Here is a 24,557-nt window from a genome sequence, read left to right on the forward strand (position 1 = left end):
TTGTGGCACATTCATTGCAATTGGTGACACCTTTTGGAGCACTGCTGTACCACATGGATAATAGTTCACATTGTAGTTTGCATTCCCCCACAGTACATTCAGTGGATTATGGCAGGATATGATATGTCCAACATCTGTCCCTGCAAGATCATTTAGGAAACTCCAAGTCCTGAAAATTCCCCCACGTCACATCACTTCTTCCCTCTACTTGCCTTCAGCAACTACCATAGCCACTTTCTCCATGTCAATGCTACAATTTCTTCCATTACTAAACACAATAGTTCTATAGTAGAATACCAGTATGTCCATTCTAATCCATATTTTATTCTTCCATGCTGTGGACCCTGGGACAGTGATGTCCAATTCAACTCTATATTGAAAGGGGGCTTATATCCCACATGGTGTTTTGATGTGATTCTCCTGCTTGCAGTTGTACACACTCTTGGGTCCCTAGTGTGGTGTTGACCATCTTCCCCTCCCTGTTAGCTGACCTGGGTAAGTCCAGTGAACTAGTGAGTAGGACTTGCACCTCTGCTGAGGCTCAGGGCCCAGTTGGCATATGTGTTCAGTCTAGAGATTCATGTCTCCTGAGTATATAGCAAACCCAGAACCAACCACAGGTTCAGTAAAAGTGACAGAAGACACATGTGTAGAGAGGTCACACCTGAGTCTGACTCCATCACACTCAGGGACACAAATTCCAAAGTAGGACCCACTGACAGAAACTGAACTCCAGAACCATCAGCCATGACCATAGAACCTGTGTGTCTCCATAGCCCTTGGGAGAACAAGTTAATTGTCTCTTATTTTAAAGATACATAGATCACAAAAAGTTATACACTAAAAGATACAAGAATGCCTTATACACCACACTCCATGAGCCCACTCATCCCACATCAACAACCTCTTTCAACATTGTGGCACATTCAGTGCATTCAGTGGACTTATTTTGGAGATCTGCTATATCACACAGATTATAGTCTACATTGTAGTTTACACTCACCCCCAATGCATTCATGGGTTATGGCAGAATATATAACGTCCTGCATCTTTCTCTGTAATATCATTCAGGACAACTCCAAGTCCCAAAAATGTCCCCACATCACACCTCTTTTTCCCTCTCTTGCCCTCAGCAAATCCTGTGACTCCTGTCTTCACATCAATGATACAATTTCTTGGTTGCTAGAGTCACAATAATACTATAGTAGAATAACAGTAAGTCCACACTAATATATATTTTATTCCTCCATCCTGAAGACACAGGGATTGTGATGTCCACTCCACCTCTAACTCAAGAGGGGGCTTAGATCCCAAATGTTTAATGGGTGTGATTCATCTACCAGAAGTTGTAGACATTCTCGTCTCCCTGCTGTTGTGGTGGAATATCTTAACCTCTCTGTTAGCAGCCCTCAGTAAGTCCAATGAACCAGATTTTAGTGTTGCAAATTTGCTGAGGCTAAGGGCCTAGATGGTGCATGGCCAGTCCAAAGAATAAAGTCTCCTTGGTATACAGCAATCCCAGCACCAACCACAGGTTAGTAAAAGTGACAGAAGAGGAATGTGCAGAAAGGTCACATCTAAGTCCAACTTCATCACACTCAGGAGACCAATTCCAGAGTAGGGCCCACTGGCAAGTCCCTGAACTCCAGAGTCATCTGCCATGACTATAGAACCTGTGTGTCTCTGTAGCCCTCAGGAGCACCAGTACCTGGAGTTGTATCTACTCACCTGGTGATTGGAAAGAATCTAAAGTGTTTAGTTTTGAAATCTTGACAATATACATGTTGAATTGCCCGCTATGGGGTAGCTTTTTACTATAGCCAATAGGAATGAAATGATTACAGTTAGTCCTATGACTGAGCAACATGTGTTTAGTTTAGCTTTGTTTCTTTTAGTCATTCAAATTTATTACTTATGACAATGCAGGACAACAAAATACAACCGGTTTAGAAGATAATGGCAGTTTCATGTCTTGTAAATCCCATGCTTAACAAATGGTCCTGTAACCCCACTTGTACATATTTACTCAAGTGAACAGAAATTATTCCCACAAATAATCTTGCCCCAAATGTTTAAGCAGCTTTGGGTTTTGACACCAAAAACTGGAAAAATAAAATAAAAAAGGGCATTAACAGGTGAAAAAAATGAGTGGAAAGAGGAGAAAAGTCTGATGCATTAAAACAAATAATATGGGGTCTGAGTGGCCCATGTCATCACAGAATAAAAAGACAGAGAAAGGGAGGTAATTGATTATTAAAATGAAAGTCTTTGAGCCCCTAATCTACTTAAACAAAAAAGTAGGGAGAGAGGCCTCTCCAGAGCTGACAGGTAGCCAAGGCACATACCATCAGGCAAAGAATTCATAAGGCTAGGTTTTACTTAGGAAGATGAAGATGATGCAATGGACAGAGCACTTCTTTGAGCAATGCCAAAGAAGAGATCTGGAGTGCATCTCCAGCCCTAGGTCCCTTTGACACAGTCCTGGAATTTTTTTTACCCAGAAAGCCCTCTTAATTCCCTGGCAACCTGGCTCAACTAAGACCCTTACTACCAGCAATGCTTTGTCCAGGTTACCTATCAGCAAGAGAGAGGATCTCACAACAGCCACAAGTAAGGCCCAGGCAGTCACCCTACAGGAGCCCTACAAAGCCACATACCGGAAAGTTCCTGCCCCAACTCCAACATCAAAAGCCCAATCCCTGCTCCTCCAGGAATTTTGAGTATGGAAGAATTCTTATCCAACAGCATCACCTAGCGGTGACTTTTTGTTCTCACTTTCAGAGCTGTAGTTGTTTATTTTTGCTTTTTTGCTTTTTTATTTAAAAATTTTATTGTATTTTTTGAAGATACATAGATCACAAAAAATGTTACATTAAAAATACAAGAGGTTTCACATATACCCCACCCCCTATTCTCCCCACTCAACAACCTCTTTCATAATTGTGGCGCATTCATTGGATTGGTGAATACATTTTTGAGCACAGTTAAACTTCATGGATAATTATTTACATTGTACTTTACACTCTCCCACAATACTTTCAGTGGTTTATAGCAAGATATATAAAGTCCAACATCTGTTCCTGCAATAGCATTTAGGACAACTCCAAGTCATGAAAATTCCTCCACATCACATCATTTTTTCCCTCTACCTGCCCTCAGCAACTACAGTGGTCACTTTCTCCACCTCAATGCTACAATATCTTACATTGCTAGACACAATCGTTCTATAGTAGAATACTAGTGAGTCCATTCTAATACATATTTTATTCCTCCATTCTGTGGACCCTGGGATGTTGATGTCCCCTCCACCTCTAAATTGAGAGTAGGCTTATATCCCACATGGTGTTTGGATGCAATTCTCCTACTTGCAACTATAAGCATTCTTGATTGCAGGGTATGGTGTTTGACAATCTTCACTTCCCTGTTAACTGACCTGGGTAAGTCCAACAAACCAGAGATTAGGAGTTGAAACTCTGCTGAGGCTCAGAGCACAGGAACCATTTGGCCAGTGTAGAGATTCATTTCTCCTGAGTATACAGCAACTCCAGCACCAACCTCAGAGTCAGTAAAAGTGACAGAAGAGGCATGTGTAGAAAGGTCATATCTGAGTCCAACTCCATCACACACAGGAACACAAATTCCAAAGGGCCCATTGGAAGGGCCTGAATCCAGAACCATATGACATGACCATAGAATCTGTGTGTTTCCAGGAGCCATCAGTAGTGAAATTCATTGTCTTTACTTTTAAAGATATGTAGATCACAAAAAAATGTTACATTAAATAGTATGAGGCTCCTCTATAACCCCAAACCCAACACCCCAAATCCTCCAACATCAACAACATCTTTCATCATTGTGGCATATTCAATGCATTGGGTGAATATATTTTGGAGCTCTGCTACACAACACAGATGGTTATGGCAGGATATATAATGTCCTGCATCTGTCTCTGCAATATCATTCAGGACAATTCCAAGTCCCAAAAATGACCCCACATCACAGCACTTTTCCCTCTCCTGCACACAGCAAATCCTGTGACTGTTGTCTCCACATCACTGATACAATTTCTTGATTGCTAGAGTCACAATAGTACTGCAGTAGAATAATAGTAAGCCCATGCTAATATATATTTTATTCCTCCATCCTGATGACACAGGGATTGTGATGTCCACTCCACCTCTAAATCAAGAGGGAACTTAGATCCTGTAAGGCTGATGGATGTGATTCATCTACCAGAAGATGCAGACACTCTCGACCCTGATGTGGTGGTGGATAAATTTTGCCACCCTATTAGCAGACCTTGGTAAGTCCAATGAACCAGAGATTAGGAGTTGCAAAGCTGTTGAGGCTAAGGGTCTAGATGGCATGTGGCCAGTCCAGAGATTAAAGTCTCCTAGATATACACCAATCCCAGTGGAAACAGCAGGTTCAGTAAAGTGACAGAAAAGACTAGTGCAGAAAGGTCTCATCTAGGTCTCCCTATCCCCGAGGAGCACAAATTCCAGAGTAGGAGCCATTGAGAGGGCCCTGAACTGCAGAGCCATCTGCCATGACTGTAGAACTTTTGTGTCTCTGTAGCCCTCAGTAATACCAGTACCTGAGATTGTGCCTACTCAGTTGGTCACTGGAAAGAATCTAAAATCTTTAGCTTTGAAATCTTGACAATACACATGCTGAATTGCCTGCTATGGGGTAGATTTTCACCACAACCAATAGGAATAATTGGTTACAATTAGTTCCTATGACTGAGCAACATGTGTTTAGTTTTGTTTATTTTTTTAGTAATTCAAATTTATTACCCAAGACAATGCAAATGAAACAATACAACTAGTTTGAAGATAATGGAAGCCTCATAGCCTGTAAATCATACACTTAACAAATGGTCCCGTAACCCCACTTGTACATATTTATTCAAGTGAACATAAATTATTTCCACAAAAAGTCCTGTCCCCAAATATTTCAGCAGCTTTGGTTTTGGTCACCAAGAACTGGAAATCATAAAGGAGGTCATTAATCAGTGAAAATAATGGGTGGGCACAGGAGAAAAGCCAGACACTTTAGTACAAATAATAATGGGTCTGGGGAAGCAGACTTGGCCCAGTGGATAGGGCATTCATCTACCACATGGGAGGTCTGTGGTTCAAACCCCGGGCCTCCTTTACCCATGTGGAGCTGGCCCATGCGCAGTGCTGATGCACACAAGGAGTGCCCTGCCATGCAGGGGTGCCCCTCACGTGGGGGAGCCTCATGCACAAGGAGTGGGCCATGTAAGGAGAGCTGCCCAGGGTGAAAGAAAGTGCAGCCTGCCCAAGAATGGTGCCACACACATGGAGAGCTGACCGAGCAAGATGATGCAACAAAAAGAAACTCAGATCCCATGCCGCTGACAACAGAAGCAGACAAAAAGAAGAACACACATCAAATGGACACAGAGAACAAACAACTGGGGTGGGGGGGGAAGGGAAGAGAAATCAATAAAATAAATTAAAAAAATAAATAATAATGGATCTGAGTGTCCCATCACATCACAGAAAGAAAAAAAAAAGGCAGAGAATGGGAGGTACTTGTTATTTAACATGAAACTTTCTGAGCCCCTCTTGTATTTACACACAAAAGTAGGGAGAGATGCCTCTCCAGAGCTGACAGGTAGCCAAGACAGATCCCATCAGGCAAACAATTCACCAGGCCAGTTTTACTTAAAAAGAGGGACATGATGCAATTCCCTGGCAGCCTGGACCACCAGCAATGGTGTGTCCACGTAACCTATCTGCACAAGAGAGGGTCTCACAACATTCACAAATAAGGCTCAGGACAGCCACCCTACAGAGCCCCACACAGCCCCTTTCTTGAAGAGTCCCAGTCCCTCTTCCTACATTAAAAAGCCAATTCCATGCTCCTCCAGGAAATTTCAGAATGGAAGAATTCCTATCCAACACCACCACCTAGCGGTGGCTTTTTGCTCTTGCTTTCAGAGTTGTAGCTATTTTTATTTTTCATTTTTATTTGAGTTTTTAAATTTAAATATTTAATTGTACTTTTTGAAGATACACAGATCACAAAAATGTTAAATTAAAAAAAAGAAGAGGTTCCCATATACCCCATACCCCACACCCCCTCCCACATCAGCGACATTTTTCATCATTGTGGCACATTCATTTCATTTGGTGAATTCATTTTGAAGCACTGCTGCATCTCATGTATAAGAGTTTACATTGTAGTTTACACTCTCCCACAATACCTTCAGTGGATATGGCAGGATATATAATGTCCAACATCTGTCCCTGCAGTATCATTTAGGACAACTCCAAGTCCCAGAAATGACCCCACATCACATCTCTTCTTCCCTCTCTCAACCCTCAGCAGCTACCATGATCACTTTCTCCATATCAATGCTACAATTTCTTCCATTACCAATCACAATAGTTCCATAGTAGAATATCAGTAAGTGCACTCTAATCCATACTCTATGCCTCCATCCTGTGGACCCTGAGATGGTTATGTCCACTCCACCTTTATATAGAAAGGGGCTTGGATTCCACATGGATGATGGGTGCAATTCTCCTGCTTGCAGTTGTAGGCATTCTTGGCTCCCTGGTGTCGTGGTTAACCTTCTTTGCCTCCCTGTTAGCTGGCTGAGGTAAATATAATAAACCAGATGGTAGGAGTTGCAAGTCTGTTGAAGCTCAGGGTCAGGTTGTCACATGGACAGGCCAGGGATTCCAGTTTCCTGAGTGTACACCAACCCCAGTGCCAACCACAAGTCTGGTAAAAGTAACAGAAGAGGCATGTGTAGAAAAGGTCACATCTGAGTCAAACTCCATCATGTTCAGGAACACAAACTCCAAAGTAGGGCCAACTGACATGACACTGAACTCCAGAGCCATCTGTCATGACCATAGAACCCATGGGTCCCTGTAGTCCTCAGAAGAACCAGTACCTGGGGTTGTATCTGCTTTGTCTCAGGGATCCTGCTGAGGTGTGCATAAGCATGACCCCTCTGATGACCTCCCAACTCTTTTGGAGATTCATAACCATGTAAACTCATTTGTCCTTTCCATTTCCCCCTTTTATTCAACGTCAAAAAGCAGTTTTTAACACGTGATATTACATGTAGGCTGAGATATTCTGCTGGTCTGAGTTGACCCTTTTATTCAAGGTCTTTTTCTAGTTACATCATCAGCTGATACTTGGTAGTAGTTCCTCAGTGCTAGGGAGGCTCATTCTCAGGAGTCATGTCCCATGCTGGGGGGAATGTAATACATTTACATGTCGAGTTTGACTTAGAGAGTGGCCACATCGAAGCAACATGGAGGCTCTTGGGAGGTAACTCTTAGGCACCCTGCACCTCTAGGCCTTGTTCATATTTCAGGCACACAGGCTCATAAGCATAGTCATCAGTATCAAGGGTTCATTGTTGGACCATCATTTTTTATTGGTCTTTGCCATTGCACTTGGGGGATTGTTCCTGTTCACTTGGGGAATGTGATACAGCTCCCCTGACTAGGAACTCAGTTTACATTTTTAAATCTAACCACTATGAAAATATTCAAACACTTTTATGTACCCTGTATACATGCCCTGAAGAACTCACTCCCAGCCATGTGCCCTCTATCAATAACACCCCATGCCAGTGTTCCTCCCCTGCCACAGGTGAACCTCTCTGTGGTCCAAAACTTCCTAAAAATGAAGCCTAATATATTGCCAGTTTCCATTAATAGTAAAATGGAATATAGTGATGGTTTAAAGGTTAGATATAGAATACATGCTAATTTAGGAAAATAAATAAAGTAAAAATAAATTAGGGTATCAAAAAATGAAAAAGGTTTGTTTTGATGTTTTGCCTTTCATGCTGTGTATGTACAGTGACAAAACAATTTCTTCCATTTCTTCCTCAGTGTCTGCATCCTTTCTTTCTCTTTTTATTTCTAATTATTAAGTTAGGACAGAATAGCATGTGCATTAGCTTTTCGAACTAAGCAAGGTACACAATTGACTAACTGCTAAGTGCTTTCTATCACTTACTCTAAAACCTAAATGGAACACTATTCTTCACTTAGAGAGAAACCCAACCAGATCTCTAACCCTAAGCCTAACCTAATCCCTGTGTTCAATATTTGCTAAGTCTTTAAGCTTAGTTCTATGACAAAGGTACATATGCTTTACTATTCTGAACTAAGCAGCATATACACTTTGTTGCCTGCTATATGCTTTCTTTCACTTACAATGAAAGCTAAGCCTATCCCTAACACTAACCCTAACACTCACCTTAAGCCTATCTTTATCCCTAACCCTGTCCCAAACCCCAAGTCTCACCTTAACATAGCACTAACCAAAAGTCTATATTAGCTCACTCTTTAAACTTAGTTCTGTGCTCAAATAACATGTGTACTATGCAGTACACACACTTCTTTGCCATCTATGTGCTTTTATTCACTTACACAACATGAGTATATATGACTGAGCTGCCTCAATGACATGTAAAAAGTTAACTTAATCGATATGGTTGCAGTAAACATATCTCACTGACAGCAATGGGTTATCTCTTAGAATCTATGAGGCACGATGCTTGCATCTCATCCACATTCAAAAGTAATATGTTTTAACATTGTTCATTTTACAATACACAGGTTTTTTCTCTGCTGTGTGTAGGCTCTTAACTACACTTATAATGAACTCACTCTTTAAACTTAGTGCTGGAACAGAATAGCATGTGGATTCATTTTGTGAACTAAGAAGGGTACACATTTGATTAACTGCTCAGTGCTATCACTTACACCAACACCTAAACAGAACTCTATTCTTCACTTAGAGTGAAAACTAAATAGAACTCTAACCCTAAGCCTAACCCAATCTCTGTGGTCAATATTAGCTCATTCTTTAAATTTAGTTCTATTACAAAGGTACATAGGCTTTATTATTGTGAATTAAGCAGCATATATATTTCATTGCCTGCTTTGTGCATTTTTTCACTTAGTGAAGGCTAATCCTATCCCTAACAATAACCCTCTCACCCTAATGCTATTCCTATCCCTAACACTATCCCTTGCCCTGTCTAACCCTAACATAACACTAACCCAAAAGTGTATATTAGCTCACTCTTTACACAGAGTTCTATGCTTTGCTACTGTGAACTAAACAACATATACACTTATTTCACAGCTATGTGCTTCCTTTCATTTCCAGTGAAAACTAAGTTGATCCCTAACACTAACCCTAACTCTAACCCTAAACCTAACATTAACCCTATCCCTATCCCTAAACCTGTCCCTAACCCTAAGTTTAATCATAGCAAAACACTAACCCAAAAGTCTATATTAACTCACTCTCTAAACATGGTTCTATGACAGAGGTACATATGCTTTACTATTGTGAACTAAGCAGCATATGCACTTCATTGTGTGCTTTGTGAGTTCTCACTTAGTGAAAGCTAAGCCTATACCTAACACTAGACCTCACTCTCACCCTAACTCTATCCCTATACTGACCCTGTCCCTAACCTTAAGTCTAACCTTAATATAACATTAATTGAAAGGACAATCCACAATATTAGCTCACTCATTAAACTTAGTTCTATGACAGAGGTACATATGCTTTACTAATATGAACTAAGCAGCATATACACTTATTTGCCTGCTATGTGCTTTCTTTCACTTACACTGAAATCCTAACCCTATCCCTATCTCTAATCCTATCCCTAACCCTAAGTCTAACCCTAACATATCATTAATCCAAAGCCTATATTAGCTCACTCCTTAAACTTAGATCTATGGCAGATGTACTTATGCTTTATTATTGTTAACTAAGCAGCATATACACTGCACTGCCTGCTATGTGCTTTTTTCCACTTACAGCAAAAGCTAAGCCTATCCCTAACACTAACCCTAACTCTAATCCTAACCTTATCCCTAATCCTCACCCTTTCCCTAACCCTAAGTCTAACCCTAAGATAACACTAACCCAAAAGTCAATATTAGATTACACACTAAACTTATTTCTATGAATGAATAACATGTGTTTACCTTTGAGAATTATGCAGCACACACACTTCATTGCAGCCTACATGCTTTTTTTCACTTATTCAACATGTGTATATACAATTGAACTACCACAATGACATCAAATAAATTAACTTACTTTTAATATGGATGCAGGAAACATGTCTTATTGACCACAATGGGTTTTCTCTTAGAAGCAATGACACATGATGCTTGCATCTTGTCCACATTCAAGAGCCACGTGTTTTAACATTGTCCTTTTTGCAATACACAGGGTTTTTTGCCTGCTATGTGTAGACTCTTAACTACACTCATAATGAACTCACTCTTTAAACTTAGTGCTAGGACAAAATAACAGGTGCATTAGTTTTGCAAACTAAGCAAGACACACATTTGTGTAACTGCTACGTGCTTTCTATCTCTTACATTAAAACCTGTACTGAAAACTATTCTTTACCTAGAGTAAAATCCAATCAGATCTCTAACCCTAAGCCTAACCCAATACCTGTGGTCAATATTAGCTCACTCTTTAAACTTAGTTCTATGACAAAGGTACATATGCTTTACTATTGTGAACTAAGTAACATATACACTTCATTGCTGGCTTTGTGCATTTTTTTTCAATTACTGAAAGCTAAGCCTGTCTCTAAAACTAACCCTAACTCTAACCCAAACCCTATCCCATCCTTAATACTGTCCCTAACCTGAAGTCTAACCTTAACATAACACTAATCCAAAAGTCAATATTAGCTCACTCTTTAAACTTAGTTCTATGCTCGAGTAACTTGGGCTTTACTTTTGAGAACTATGCAGGATGCACACTTCTTTGCCGTCTATGTGCTTTTTCTCACTTACACAACTTGTGTATATATGACTGAGTTGCCACGGTGAGACATAAGTAATCAACTTACTTTCCATAGGAATGCAGGAAACATAGCTTATTTACAGCAGAGTGTTTTCTCTTAGAAGTAATGAAGTACCAAGCTTGCATCTCATCCACAATTCAAAAGTAATGTGTTTTAGTGTTGTTGTTTTCATAATACATGGGTTTTATTTGCCTGCTATGTTTAGAATCTTACCTACACTCATAATGAACTCACTCTTCAAAATTAGTGCTAGGGCAGAATAGCATGTTCACTAGTTTTGTGAAGTAAGCAATGTACATATTTGATTAACAGCTAAGAGCTATCACTTACAGGAAAACCTAAACTGAAGCCTATTCTTCACATAGAGAGAAACTGAACCAGACCTCAAATCCTGAGCCTAACCCAATCCATGTGGTCAATATAATGTCACTCTTTAAGCTGAGTTCTATGACAATGGTACATATGCTTTACTACTGTTAACAAGGCAGTATATACACTTATTTGTATACTATGTGCTTTCTTTCACATACAGTGAAAACTAAGCCTATCCCAAAAACTAACCCTGGCTCTAACCCTAACCTTATACCAATCCCTAACCCTCCCTAACCATATGTCTAACCCTAACATAACGTTAACCCAACTGTCTATATTAGCTTAGTTGAAACTTAGTTCTATGACAGAGTTACATATGCTTTACTATTGTGAACTAAACAGCATATACACTTTGTTGACTGCTATGTGCTTTCTTTGACTCATAGTGAAAGGTAAGAATATCCTTACTACTAACCCTAATTCTAACCCAAACCATAGCCCTATCCTTAACCCTGTCCCTAACCTTAAGTCTAACCCTAATATAACACTAACCCAAAAGTCAATATTAGCTCACTATTTAAACTTAGTTCTATGCTCGAGTCAATTGTGCATTACTTTTGAGAACTATACACTTCTTTGCCATCTATGTGCTTTTCTCATTTACACAACTTGTGTATATATGACTGAGATACCACAATGACATGTACAAAATTTCCTTATTTCAATATGGATGTAGGAAACATGTGTCATTGACAGCAATGGGTTATCTCTTAGGCAATGAGGCACGAGGCATCTCATCCACATTCAAAAGTAATGTGTTTTAATATTGTCCTTTTCTTTTTTTTAAATTTTTATTCATTTTTTCAAAAAATATTACATTCAAAAAATATGAAGTCCCACTCAACCCCACCGCCCCCAACCCCCACCCCCCTAACAGCAACACCCTCTCCCATCATCATGACACATCCACTGCACCTGGCAAGTACATCTCTGGGCATTGCCGCACCCCATAGGCAATGGTCCACATCATAGCCCACACTCTCCCATGTTCCATCCAGTGGGCCCTGGGGGGATCTACAATGTCCTGTAGTTGTCCGTGAAGCACCACTCAGGACAACTCCACATCCTGAAAACGCCTCCCCATCTCATCTCTTCCTCCCATTCCCCGCACCCAGCAGCCACCATGGCCACCCTTCCCACACCAATGCCACATTTTCTCTGTTGTCCTTTTCATAGTACATATTTTTTATTGCCTGCTATGTGTAGGCTCTTAACTATAATCATAATGAATTCACTCTTTAAACTTAGACTGAGGACATAGCAGCATGGTCTTTGCAAACAAAGCAATGTACACGTTGCATTAACTGCTAAGGGCTTTCTGTCACTTACACTAAAGCTAAACTGAGGCCTATTCTTCACTTAGAGAGAAACCTAACTGGATTTCTAACCCTAAGCCTAACCCAATCCCTGTAGTCAATATTAGAACACTTTTTATACTAAGTTCTAAGACAAAGGTATATGTGATTTACTATTGTGAAGTAAGCAACATATATACTTATTTGCTTTATACATGCTTTCATTCACTTACAGTGAAAGCCAAGGCTATCCCTAAAACTAAACCTAGCTCTAACCCTATCCCTATCCCTATCCCTAATGCTGTCCCTAATCCTAAGTCTAAACCTAACATAACATTAACCCAATAGTCTTATTTTTTTAAAAGATTTATTTATTTATTTATTTCTCTCCCATTCCCCCCCCCATCAGGTTGTCTGTTCTCTATGTCTATTTGCTTCTTCTTCTTTGTCCACTTCTGTTGTTGTCAGTGGCATAGGAATCTGTGTTTCTTTTTGTTGTGTCATTTTGTTTGGTCAGCTCTCTGTGTGTGCAGCACCATTCCTGAGCAGTCTGCACTTTCTTTCACACTGGGTGGCTCTCCTTACAGGGCGCACTCCTGGCATGTGGCACTCCCCTACATGGGGGACACCCCTGCGTGGCACGGCACTCCTTGCATGGATCAACACTGCACATGGGCCAGCTCCACAAGGATCAAGGAGGCCCGGGGTTTGAACTATGGACCTCCCATGTGGTAGATGGATGCCCTAACCACTGAGCCAAGTCCGCCACCCCTAGTAGTCTTATTAGCTCACTCTTATACTTAGTTCTATACACAGGTACATATACTTTACTATTGTGAATTAAGCAGCATAGACACTTCATTGTCTGCTATGTGCTTTCTTTCACTTATACTGAATGGTAAGCATACCCTAACACTAACCCTAACTCTAAGCCTAACACTATCCCTATACCTAACCTAAAATCTAACCCTAACATAACACTAACCAAAACATCAATATAAGCTCACTCTATAAATTTAATTCTATGCTCAAGTCACTTGTAATTTCGTTTCGATAACTATGCACTACACACAATTCTATACCTTCTATGTACTTTTTCTCACTTACACAACTTGTGTGTATAAAACTGAGTTACCACAGTGAAATGTAAGAAATTAACTTACTTTCAATAGGAATGCAAGAAACATGTTTAATTGACAGAAATAGGTTTTCTAATAGAAGGAATGAGGCATGAAGCTTGCATCACATCCAAATTAAAAAGTAATGAGTTATAATATTGTCCTGTTTGTAATACAAGGGTTTTACTGCCAGCTATATGTAGGCTTATAAACTACACTCATTAAAAACTTACACTTTAAACTTAGTGCTAGGACAAAATAGCATGTGCATTGGTTTTGTGAACTAAGATATGTACACATTTCATTAACAGATAAGGGCTTTCTATCACTTACATTAAAACTTAAACAGAAGCCTATTCTTCACATAGAGAGAAACCTGACCAGAACAAAAACCCTAAGCCTAATGCAACCCCTGTGGTCAATATTATCTCACACTTTAAGCTTAGTTCTATAAAAGTGTACATATGCTTTACTTCTGTGAACTAAACAGGAGATGCACAGATTTGCCTGCTATGTGCTTTCTTTCACTTACAGTGTCAGATAACCCTCTCTGTAAAACTATCCCTAAGCATGTTCATATCCATATTCCTGTCCCTAACCCATACCTAAGCACAGCAAAACACGAATCCAAAAGTCAATGATAGCTCACTCATTAAGCTTAGTTCTATGCTCGAGTTACTTATGACTTACTTTTGAGAACCATGCAGTACTCACACTTCTTTGCCATCTACGTGCATTTACTCACTTACAAAACTTGTGTGTATATGACTGATATACCAGAATGAGTTGTAAGTAATTAACTTATTTTCAATAGGACTGCAGGAAACATGTCTCATTGACAGCAATGTATTTTCTCTTTGAAGCAATCTGGAATGATACTTGAACATCGTCCACACTGAATATAATGTGTTTTCACATTGTCTTTTTGTAATACACGGGGTTTGTTTGCCTGCTAGGTGTAGAATCTTAACTAAAATTCTATTGAACTCACTCTTAAAACTTAGTTCTAGGACTGAGTCACAAGGGCATTACTTTTGGGGACTAAGCATGGTACACATTTGATTAACTGCTAAGGATTTTCTCTTACTTACACTGACACCTAAAGCGAATTCCATTCTTCATCTAGAGAGAAACCTAACCTAATCTGGACCTTAAGCCTAACCCAAATCCTGGGGCAATATTAGCTGGTTCTTTAATCTTAGTTGTTTGAGAATGGTACATATGCTTTACTTTTGTGAACTAAGCAGCATATGCAGAGATGTCCCTGCTATGTGCTCTCATTCACTTATAGTGCCAGCTAAGCCTATTCCTAAAACTAACTGTACTTCTATCCCTAAGCATATCCATACCCATATCCCTGCCCCTCACCCATAACTAAGCCTACCATATCAGGAATCTAAATTCAAGCTTAGCTCACTCTTTAAACTTAGTACTATGCTCAAGTACCTTGTGCTTTACTTTTGAGAACTATGCAGTACTCACACTTTGCCATCCATGGGCTTTTCCTCACTTACACAACTTGTGTATATATGACTGAGATATCAGAATGAGTTGCATGTAATTAACTTATTTTCAATAGGAATCAGGAAACATGTCTCATTGACAGCAGTGTGTTTTCTCTTTGAAGGAAACTGGCATGATACTGGAACCTCTACCACATTGAAATGTAATGTGTTTTCACATTGTCTTTTTTGTAGTACATGACATTTTTTGCCTGATACATGTAGGCTCTTAACTACAATCATATTGAACTCACACTTCAAACTTAGTGCTAGGACTGAATTGCTAGGGCATGAGGTTTGGGAATGAAGGAATGTACACATTTGGTTAACTGCTAAGGGTTTTCTATCACTTACACTGACACCTAAACAGAAGCCTAATCTGCACCTAGAAAGAAACCCAGCTGGATTTAGACCCTAAGCCTAACCACATCCTGGGGCAATATTAGCTCACTCTTTTATTTTAGTTCTATGACAGTGGTACATACGCTTTATTTCTGTGAACTAAGAAGCATATGCAGAGATTTCCCTTCTATGTGCTTTCTTTCAATTATACTGCCAGCTCAGCCTAGCCCTACGACTAACCTAGTCTATATTCCTAAGCATATCCATATCCACATTCCTGACACTAGCATGACATGAACTCAAAATCATGCTTACCATACTATTTAAACTTAGTTCTATGATCAAGTAACTTATGTTTCCTTCCAGAATTATGCAGTACTCACTTCTTTGCCATCAATTGGTTTTTCCTCACTTACACAATTTGTGTATATATGACTCATACCAGAATGAGAAGTAAGTAATTGATTGACTTTCAATAGGAATGCAGTAAACAGGTCTCATTAGCAGCAATACATTTTCTCTGTAAAGCAACCAGGCATGATACTGGAACCTCATCCACATTGAAATGTAATGTGTGCTAACATTGTCCTTTAGGTAGCACATGGGATTTTGCCTGCTAAGTGTAAGCTCTTACCAACAATAATACTGAACTCACTCTTCAAACTTAGTGCTATGACTGAATCGCTAGTGCATTAGTTTCAGGAACTAAGCAGGGTACACATTTGGCAACTGCTAAGGGTTTTCCACAACTTACACTGACACCTAAGCAAAAGCCCATTCTTAACCAAGAGAGACAGCTGTATATAGAACCTAAGCCTCATCCAAGACTTGGGGGAATATTAGCTTGTGATTTAATCTTCGTTGTAATCATGGCACATATGCTTTACTTATGTGAACTAAGCAACATATGCAGAGATTTCCTTGCTATGTGCTTTCATACACTTGTAGTGCCAGCTATACTTATCCCTAAAACTAACCCTATCTTAATCGCCAAGTATTTCCATAACTGCATCTGTCTCACTGTACCATATCTAAGACTAGCATAACACGAATTCCAAAATTAATCCTCCTCACACAGACAGACAACAGTATCTGGACCCTAAACTTCCCAAGACCTGGGGAAATATTAGCTTACTCTTTAATCCTAGTTGAATGACCATGGCACATGTGCTGTACTTCTGAGAACTAATCAACTTAGACAGAGATGTCTCTGTTATGTACTTTCATTCACTTTTTGGGACAGCTATGCCTATCTCTAAAAGTAATGGTATTTTTAAAAATATATATATTTTTAATTTTATTCATTTTGTAAAAATATTACATTAAAAAAATATGAGGTCCCATTCAACCCCACCACCACCACCCCCTCACTCCCCCACCAGCAACACTCACTCCCATCATCATGACACATCCATTGCATTTGGTAAGTACATCTCTGGGCATCTCTGCACCTCATGGTCAATGGTCCACATCATAGCCCATACTCTCTCATGTTCCATTCAGTGGGCCCTGGGAGGATTTACAATGTCCGGTGATTGTCCCTGAAGCACCATCCAGGCCAACTCCAAGTCCCAAAAACACCTCCACATCTCATCTCTTCCTCCCATTCCCCATACCCATCAGCCACCATGGCCACTTTTCCCACACCAATGCCACCTTTTCTCTGTGGACCTTGGATTGGTTGTGTCTTTTGCACCTCTATGTCAAGAGGAGGCTCAGATTCCACATGGATAATGGATGCAATCCTCCTGCTTTCAGTTGTAGGCACTCTAGGCTCCATGGTGTGGTGGTTGTCCTTCTTCAACTCCATCTTAGCTGAGTGGGGTAAGTCCAATAAATCAGAGTGTAGGAGCTGAAGTCTGTTGAGGCTCAGGACCTGGCTATCATATTGTCAGTCCAGAGATTCAAATCCCCTAAATATATCTTAAACCCCAACACCAACTACAATTCCAGTAAAGTAGCATGAAAGTCTTGTGAAAAGAGATCCCATCTGAGTCCAGAGTAATGGTATCTATATCACCAAACATACCCATATCCATATTCCTGTCCCCAGCCCATATCTAAGCCTAGAAAAACCCAAACTCCAAAATTAATCCCGAGTTACTCTTTAAACTTAGTCCTATAATTGATTAATTTGTAATTTACTTTTGATAATTATGAAGAAAGCACACTTCTTTGCTTTCTATGGGCTTTTCTAACTTTCACAGTGTCTATATATGGCTGATATACCAGAATGAGATGAAAGTAATTAAACTACTTTCAACAGTAATGCAGCATACCTTCTCAGCAATGCATTTTCTCCTCACAACAATCAAGCACTCTATTGGTCCCTCATCCCCATTAAAAGGTAATGTGTTTAAACATTGTCCTTTCATAGAACACAGGATTTTTTGCCTGTTCCCTTTGGGCTCTTAACTACAGTCACATTGATCTCACTCTTCAAACTTAGAATTATGACTGATGCAGAAGTACTTGGTTTCAGGAACTAAGCTTGGTAAACATTTGGTAAAATGCTAAGGGTTTTCCATCACTTACACTGATACCTAAACAGAAGCACATTCCTTACTGAGAGAGAACACTGTATCTAGAGAGAAAGACTCAACTAAAATCTGAGACAATATTAGCTTGCTCCTTAATCCTAGTTTTATGACTGTGGCACATATGCTTTACTTCAGCAAACTAAGCAACGTGTGCAGAGATTTACCTGCTATGTGCTTTCATTCACTTCTAGTGCCAGCTATGCCTATCCTTAAAACTGACCCTATCTCTATCCCCAAGTATGACTTGGGGCAGTAGCAACTTACTCTTTAAACCTAGCTGAATGACCATGGCATGTGCCATCATCATTCAAGTAGGTTTAAAGAGTAAGCTGCTACTGCCCCAGGTCATACTTGAGGATAGAGATAGGGTTAGATTTAGGAATAGGCAAAGCTGGCACTAAAAGTGAATGAAAGCAGATAGCAGGAAAATCTCTGCAGACTTTGCTTAGTTTGCAGAAGTAAAGCATATGTGTCACTGTCATACACCTAGGAATAAAAAACAAGATAATATTGTCCTAAGACTTGGGTGAGCCTTAGGCTCTAAAAATGGTTGTCTCTATGGGGGAAAACAGGCTTCTATTTAGGTATCAGTGTAAGTGGTGGAAATGCATTAGCAGTTTACCAAAAGTGTACCTTGCTTAGTTCCTGAAACTAATGCACTAGCGATTCATCTTAGCACTAAGTGCGAAGAGTGAGATTGAAGTGACTGTACTTAAAGGCCACAGGGAGCAAGCCAAAATCCCATGTGGAACAAAAGGATAATGGTAAAACACATTACATTTCAAGGGAAGGAGGATTCAGGAGAGTTCCTGAGTGCTTTAAGGAGAAAACGAATTGCTGTCAAGACGTACTGCATTCCTATGAAAAGTAAGTTAAATTCTTATATCTCATTCTAATATCTCAGTCATATATACAGATTGTGACAGAGAGGAAAAGCCCATAGACAGCAAAGAGGTGTGTTTCCTTTATAGTTATTAAAAGTAAAACACAAGGAACTCGAGCATAGAACTAAGTTTAAAGAGTGGGCTAAGATTGACTTTGGGGTTCGGGTTATGCTAGGCTTAGATATGGGCTGGGAAGTGACAAATTCATATGGATATGCTTGGTGATATAGATAGGGTTCCTTTTAGAGATAGGCCTAGCTGGCAATAAGAGTGCAAGAAAGCACATAGCAGAAAACTCTCTGCCTATGCTGCTTAGTACACAGAAGTAAAGCACATGAGCCATGGTCATTCAACGAAGTTTAAGGAGTAATCTGTTACTGCCCCAGGTCTTGCATGTGGATTGGGTGCTCTTACTAATGTCATCCTGGGTAAGGAAGACTGACATTGAAGTTTGTGTTATGCACAGATTAGATAGGGTACAGCAGCAGGAATTTGGATAAGGCTATACTTGAGATTAGAGACAGGGTTAGTTTTAGGGATAGGCAAAGATGGCACTAAGAGTGAATTAAAGCACATAGCAGGAAACTCTCTGCACACCTTGCTTAGTTAACAGAAGTAAAACACATGTGCCAGGGTCATTTAACTAGGTTTAAAGAGTAAGCTGCTACTGCCCCAGGTCATATTTGGGGATAGAGATAGGGTTAGTTTTAGGGATAGGCAAAGCTAGCTCAAAAAGTGAATGAAAGCAGATTGCTGGAAAATCTCTGTACATCTTCCTAAGTTCACAGAATTAAAGCACATGTGCCATGGTCATTCAACTAGGTTTAAGGAGTAAGCTACTACTGCCCCAGGTCATACTTGGGGATAGACATAGGGTTAGTTTTAGGGATAGGCAAATCTGGCACCAAAAGTGAATAAAAGCAGATAGCAGTGAAATCTCTGCACACCATGCTTAGTTTGCAGAAGTAAAGCATATGTGCCCAGGTCATACACCTAGAAATAAAGAGCAAGCTAATATTTCCCAGGACTTGGTTGAGCCTTAGGCTCTAGAAATGGCTTTCTCTCTGGGTGAAAACAGGCTTCTGTTTAGACATCAGTGTAAGTGGTGGAAAAGCCTTCACAGATTACAAATGTGCACCTTGCTTAGTTCCTGAAACTAACGCACTAGCGATTCGGCCCTAGCACTAAGTGGGAAGAGTGAGATCAAAGTGACTTTAGGTAAGAGCCCACAGTGGGCAGGCAAAAAATCCCCTATGTTACAAAAGGATATTGGTAAAACACAATACATTTCAAAGGGAAGGATGATCAAGGAGAGTGACTGATTGCTTTGAGGAGAAAGGCATTGCTGTCAAGGAGTACTGCATTCCTGTGGATAGTAAGTTAAATACTTAAATCTCATTCAGGTGTATCAGCCATATATATAAATTTTCTGACAGAGAGGAAAAGCTCATAGAGAGCAAAGAGGTGTATGTCCTTCATAGATATTAAAAGTAAAACACAAGGAACTGGACAATAGAACTAAGTTTAAAGAGGGGGCTATGATTGACTTTGGGGTTCGTGTTATGCTAGGCTGAGATATGGCCTGGGAGATGGCAAAAGCTTATGGAAATGCTTGGTGATATAGACAGAATTCCTTTTAGAGTTAGGCCTAGCTGGCACGAAGAGTGAAAGAAAGCACATAGCAGAAAACTCTCTGCCTGTGCTGCTTAGTTCACAGAAGTAAAGTACATGAGCCAAGGCCATTTAACTAAGTTTAAAGAGTAACTGGCTACTGTCTCAGTTCTTGAGTGCAGTGAGCATGCTCTTACTATTGTCATCCTGGGTGAGAAAGACTAACTTTGGAGTTCGTGTTATGCTAAGTTTAGTTAGGGTACAGTGGTAGGAATATGGATAAGGCTATACTGGATGATGGAGATAGGGTTAGCTTTAGGAATAGGCAAAGCTGGCACTAAAAGAGAATGAAAGCAGATAGCAGGAAAATCTTTGCACACCTTGATTAGTTCAGAAAAGTAAAGCACATGTTCCATGGTTATTCACTTAGATTTAAAGAGTAAGGTGCTATTGCCCCAGGTCATTCCTGGGAAGGAGGATCCAACAGAGTGCCTGATTGATTTGAGGAGAAAATGCATTGCTGTCAAGGAGTACTGCATTTCCAAAGGAAGGTAAGTTAAATGCTTATATCTCATTCTGGTATCTCAAGCATATATGCAGACATTGTGACAGAGAGGAAAAGCCCATAGACAGCAAAGAGGTGTGTTTCCTTCATAGTTCTTCAAAATAAAACACAAGGAACTCGAGCTTAGAACTAAGAACGAAGAGTGGGCTAAGAATGAATTGCAGATTCCTGTTATGATGGGTTTATATAGGGTAGAGTGGAAGGGATTTGGAAAGGGGTATACAAGTGGTTAAAGACAGGGTTAATTTAGGGATAGGCAAAGCTGGCACAAAAATGGAAGGAAAGCAGGAGGCAGGAAAATCTCTGTACACCCTGCTGAGTTCACAGTAGTAAAGCACATGTGCCATGCTCATTCAAGTAGGTTTAAAGAGAAAGCTGCTACAGGCCCGGGTCCTGCTTCCATATAGAATAAAGGCTAGTTTTAGAGATAGGCAAATGTAGCACAAAAACTGAAGGAAAGCAGATAGCAGCAAATTCTATGCACACCCTGCTTAGTTGACAGAAGTAAAGCAAATGTGCCATGCTCATTCAAGTAGATTTAAAGAGTAAACTGCTACAGCCCCAGGTTATGCTTGCTATGGAATAAAGGCTAGGTTTAGAGATAGGCAAGTTAACACAAAAACTGAAGGAAAGAAGATAGCAGCAAAATCTCTGCACACCCTGCTTAGTTCACAGAAGTAAAGCACATGTGCCATGCTCATTCAAGTAGGTTTAAAAACTAAGATGCTACAGCCACAGGTTATGCTTGCATATGGAATAAAGGCTAGTTTTAGAGATAGGCAAAGGTAGCAAAAAAACTAAAGGAAAACAGATAGCAGCAAAATCTCTGCACACCCTGCTTAGTTCACAGAAGTAAAGCACATGTGCCATACTCATTCAAGTAGGTTTAAAGACTAAGCTGCAACAGGCCCAGGTTATGCTTGAAAATGGAATAAAGCCTGGTTTTAGTGATAAGCAAAGGTAACACAAAAACTTAAGGAAAGCAGACAGCAGCAAAATCGCTGCACACCCTGCTTAGTTCACAGAAGTAGACCACAAGTGTCATGCTCATTCAAGTAGCTTTAAAGAGTAAGCTGCTACAGGCCCAGGTAATTCTTGCTTATACAGAATGGGTTAGTTTCAGGGATAGGCCTAGCAGGCACTAAAAGTGAGTGAAAGCTGATAGCAAGAAAATCTCTGCACATCTTGCTTAGTTCACAGAAATAAAACAGACGTGCCTTGGTCTTTCAACCAGGATTAAAGAGTTAGTTGCTACTCTCCAGGTCATACTTGGGAATAGAGATAGGCTTACTTTCAAGGACTGAAAGTGAATGAAAGCAGATAGCAGGGAAATCTCTGCACATCTTGCTTTCTTTGCAGAAGTAAAGCATTTGTGCCACCATCATACACCTAGGAATAAAGAGCAAGCTGATATTGACTCAGGATTTGCGTGAGCCTTTGTCTCTAGAAACACTGTTCTCTCTGTGAGAAAACAGTGTTCTATTTAAGTAGTAGTGTAAGTGGGGGAAAAGACTTAGCTGTTTCCCAAATGTGTACCTGATGCACTAGAATTTCAACCCTAGCATTAAGTGGGAAGAGTGAGAAAATTGTGACTGTAGATAAGAGCCCAGAGGGAACAGGCCAAAAATCCCGTGTGGTATGAAATGAGAATGGTAAAACACATTACATTTCACTGGGAAGGAGGATCCAGCAATAGGGCATGATTGCCTGGAGGGGAAAACGCATTGCTGTCAGGGAGTACTGCATTTCCTATGGAAAGTAAGTTCAATTCTTGCATCTCATTCTGGTATCTCAGCCATATATGCAGACATTGTGACTGAGAGGAAAATCCCATAGACAGCAAAGAGGTGTGTTTCCCTTCATAGTCCTTCATGTAAAACCCAAGGAACTCGAGCTTAGAACTAAGTTTAAACAGTGGGCTAAGAATGAATTGCAGGTTCATGTTATGATGGGGTTATATAGGGTAGAGTGGTAAGGATTTGGAATGGGGTATACAAGTGGTAAAAGAAAGGGTTAGTTTTAGGGATAGTCAAAGCTGGCACAAAACCTGAAGGAAAGGAAGGAGCAGGAAAATCTCTGCACACCCTGATTAGTTCACAGAAGTAAAGCACAGGTGCCATGGTCATTCAAGTAGTTTTAAAGTGTAAGCTGCTACATCCCCAGGTCATTCTGCAATAGAGAAAGGTTTAGTTTTAGGGATAGGCAAAGCTGTCACAAAAACTGAAGGAAAGCAGGTAGAAGGAAAATCTCTGCACACCCTGCTTAGGTCACAGAAGTAAAGAACATGTGCCATGGTCATTCAAGTAGGTTTAAAGAGTAAGCTGCTACAGCCCAACGTTATGCTTGCATAGAGAATAAAGACTGGTTTTAGATATAGGCCAAGGTAGGACAAAAACTGAAGGAAAGCAAATATCAACAAAATCTCTGCACACCCTGCTTAGTTCACAGAAGTAAAGCACATGTGCCATGCCCATTCAAGTAGGTTTAAAGAGTAAGCTGCTACAGCCCCAGGTTATGCTTGCATATAGAATAAAGGCTAGTTTTAGAGATAGACAAGTTAGCAGAAAAACTGAAGGAAAGCAGACAGCAGCAAAATATATGCACACCCTGCTTAGTTCACAGAAGTGAAGCACATGTACCTTGCTCATTGAAGTAGGTTAAAAGAGTACGCTGCTATAGCCCCAGGTTATGCTTGCATATAGAATAAAGGCTGGTTTTAGAGATAGGCCAAGGTAGCACAAAAACTGAAGGAAAATAGATAGGAGAAAATCTCTGCATGCCCTGCTAGTTCACAGAAGTAAAGCACATGTGCCATGCTCATTCAAGTAGGTTTAAAGAGTAAGCTGCTACCGCTGAAGGTTATGATTGCATATAGAATAAAGGCTAGTTTTAGAGATAGGCAAGTTAGCACAAAAACTGAAGGAAAGCAGATAGCAACAAAATCTGTGCACACCCTGCTTAGTTCACAGAAGGAAAGCACATGTGCCATTCTCCTTCAGTAGGTTTAAAGACTAATCTGCTACAGCCCCAGATTATGAGTGCATATAGAATAAAGGGTGGTTTTAGAGATAGGCCAAGGTAGCACAACAACTGAAGGAAATCGGTCAGCAACAAAATCTCTTCACACACTTCTTAGTTCACAGAAGTAAAGCACATGGGCCATGCTCATTCAAGTAGGTTTAAAGAGTAAGCTGCTACAGCCAGAGTTATGCTTCCATATAGAATAACAGCTAGTTTTAGGGAGAGGCAAGTTAGCACAAAAACTGAAGGAAAGGAGATAGCCGGAAAATCACTGCACATAATGCTTAGTTCACAGAAGTAAATCATATGTACCATGCTCTTTCAGGTATGTCTAAAGAGTTAGCTGCTATACCTCAGGTCATGCTTTCATATATAGTAAATGCTTGTGTTTGAGATAGGCACATTACCACAAAAACTGAAGGAAAGGAGGTAGCCGCAAAATCTCT

The sequence above is a fragment of the Dasypus novemcinctus genome, chromosome 2 (assembly GCF_030445035.2).
Source record: "Dasypus novemcinctus isolate mDasNov1 chromosome 2, mDasNov1.1.hap2, whole genome shotgun sequence".
Taxonomy (NCBI): Eukaryota; Metazoa; Chordata; class Mammalia; order Cingulata; family Dasypodidae; genus Dasypus; species Dasypus novemcinctus.